The following is a 2,992-nucleotide window of genomic DNA, read 5'->3' on the forward strand; positions in this document are numbered from 1 at the left end:
GAATGGAGAGAGCAAGACTTAGCCTTGATGTGAACAAAGAATTCCTCAAAGAAGAAAACTGTCAAATCACATTTGTATTATGGACTGGGCCAAAGCAAGGGTTTAGCAGTCATGGGTTTGCACCATCATTGTTTGTATGCTCTAAGTGGCAGGGAACATCAGGGTGGGGGGAGGAATCATTTGGCCTAGCATTTGGTCTAGCACTGCTTAAGTGGGTTTCAAAATTTAATAAAGAGATTTTTTTAGGGGTAAATAATTGTTTGACCAAATATAGCAGGCTAATTTTTTGGGGGTGCAAGAGTTCCTGTTTTTATTACTTAGTAGGAAGTGTTAAACCCACTTGTCTAGAATGGCACAAAACAATGCTGGCAAAAGAGACTTCAATTAGAAATGCTTTATAGTCAAAAAATAACTGTTCATCTAATAGTTACATAAGTATTTACATACCTAATGTTATTTTTAAGTACTTTCAGGCAACTGAAGCATTTAAAGGTTGTATGAGTCTTCTGATATTGTAGGTTATCTCCTTCATGTTTCCCATAATAAAAGTCATTAACTAACATGATCAATTTTCGTTTATCAGCATCAGCAATCTTATTTTTACTTGTTGTACTTGAAAATTCTGCTTTATTAGATCCCCAAAAGAAGTTATTTACCCTTTCTGGACAACAATACTTCATGTGATTTTTTTTAAAGGATCCAACAGATTAAAATGAATGTTACACTTTGGACAAGCTCTTGGGAAAGGTGGTCCATTTTTAGTAGAAGTAATTGTACCTTTGGAAGGTGGACTCTGTGATGGTGACTTTACTGAAGAGTATGGGGATAGGGGCTGGGTTCCAGCAATATCTTCACTGGTCTTGGGCTTCTTTGAAGTAACACTGTTTACTTCAGGAGTAGAGAGATGTTTAGATACAAAAGAACTTTCATTCAGACCTGTTAAAGAATGCACTGTTCCTCCATGGTACTGAGGTACTCCTGTGTTTTGTCTCAAGTCAAACAGTAACCCTGAAGAATTATTAGGTACAACTTGTGGTGAGCTCATTATGTAACCAGATTTAGATGATGGCTGAGCAACAGAACTAGTCGTAGACCTTGATATAGATTGAAAAACTGGTGAAACTTCCATAGTATTTGATGTTGAAGTCATGTAGGTTGGTTTGAAAGAAGTAACAGCACCTCTACTGGTGGCACCATTCTGTATTCCTCTTGATGATGAGCTGGGGTTGACTGTTCAAAATATTTGAAATGGCTGGTTTTGAACTTGCAATCTCTGCAACAAAGATTGGTTCATCATCATCATCATCATCATCATCATCATCCTCAGCTTCTTTTACTTTCCTCTGCCATGGTTCCAGCTTTTCTTCTTCACACTCCATAAATAGTTCAGCCATTTTAAAATTATCTTTTGGGTGGAAGAGGTTGTCACCCATCAAGTTCCAGAGCTAATTTTCTTTAAGTAGTCACCCAAATGACAAACATCAGTAAGTATTTTATATCATTTGATTCATGCCAATTAAAACACAGAAGTGGGAATTCAGAAGTCCTCAGGTCTAACTCTCACCTCCATGAAACTCACAATGTTAGACAAGTAAATAAGTCTTGGTTCTCCTGTTGTGTGCGGTTCAGGAGTGGCTTCACTGGGTCCGCGAGGACGAGGAGGAAAAGGAGGAGTAGGAAAGCGCTGCGGCCACCAGGAGGACGACAGCACCCATAGCAGAGCAGGCGCCTGGGCGTTTGGGGCGGGGAGCGCAGGCTAATTTTTAAGGTGATAATATGACCCTTGAATAATGTTATAACTACCCAAATGCACCTTGGCAGAAAAAAAGTTCCCCATTGCATATGGATGGAGCCATCAAGCTCATATTTTAAACTTTGGAAGGCTGGAAATCCTGTTTTGCAAAAAAGACTAAATTATTCAGTTTCTTTTAAAAAGTCATGTAGTTCTGGCATCATTTTACAAAATAAGAGTACTTGACTTAAAGTCAAGAAATCTGATTCAAATCTTGGTTCTGCCAATTATAACTTGTAAGAGCTTGGGCAAGATAATCTAAAACCCTAGGTCTCAATTTCTTCATCTGTAAAATGAAGAAGTTGGGTTAGACAACCTCTGTAATTCCTTTGAGCTATAAGTCTACAATCCCTTTAAGTGGAGAGACTCATTGCAGACAACAGAATCCTAGCATGTGTTGTCTACAAGGGAGCTTAGAAACTTATCCTCCTTCATTTCTACCAATGGGGATGCCAATGGTTGAGGCCTAACAAGGAGTTCTTCCAGCTCTGGGTTCAATAATGTTATAGAAACATAGGGCTTCAAATCTTATCTTTGTCCATGGTTTATGTGATCATGGGCAAATCACTTTATTCTCTATGAGCCTCACTTTTCTTCTCTGTAAAATGGTAGCAATGCCTGTGGCCCCTGTGTTACAGAGTAGTGGGGAGGGCCAAATGAAATAACATATAGCAAATAAAATCTATAGGAAGTTCTATTGTTGTCATTATCATCATTAATATTATTTCGGCTGCTATTTTGCTTTTGATTCGTATATCCTTGAGGGTAAATATTCCAGTTGAGTAGACCCTGGGTCGCAGTTATTTTCCATACCGAATCCTTCTCCGTGCATCAAACCTATAAGCTAGAGATTGCTGTGTTTCCCATTTTTAAGTATTTCCTGGATCCCAATAGAGCTCTCTGAGGTCCACCTGTTATTCTTACCTTTAGCTGTTTGATAGGTCCATCTATCTTTTTAGTCAGTACCGGTCCTTGAGTAGATTTGTGTCTGCAATTAACACACTGAGTTCAAACAGATACAGCTAAATGGTTTTAAAAATGGATGAAAATGTTTTCTTGTAGGCTTGCTTCTGGCATGAATTTGCTGTACCAGCCCTTTGTTATTGTGGATTTAGTCACTCCAACTGCTACCTAAACGCTTCCAGAATCAGAGTTAGTGGGGCCCATCTTCATGAGAAATTACTGAGGAAGAGTAGGTCT

At 38.7% G+C, this 2,992-nt stretch overlaps 1 pseudogene; it reads right to left on the reverse strand.

The window, feature by feature from the left end:
- Positions 1 to 416: 416 nt before the first annotated feature.
- On the reverse strand, positions 417 to 1,626 carry LOC141496588 (zinc finger protein 280D pseudogene; annotated as a pseudogene).
- Positions 1,627 to 2,992: the final 1,366 nt, after the last annotated feature.

This window comes from Macrotis lagotis, chromosome 8 (genome assembly GCF_037893015.1).
Source record: "Macrotis lagotis isolate mMagLag1 chromosome 8, bilby.v1.9.chrom.fasta, whole genome shotgun sequence".
Lineage (NCBI taxonomy): Eukaryota > Metazoa > Chordata > Mammalia > Peramelemorphia > Peramelidae > Macrotis > Macrotis lagotis.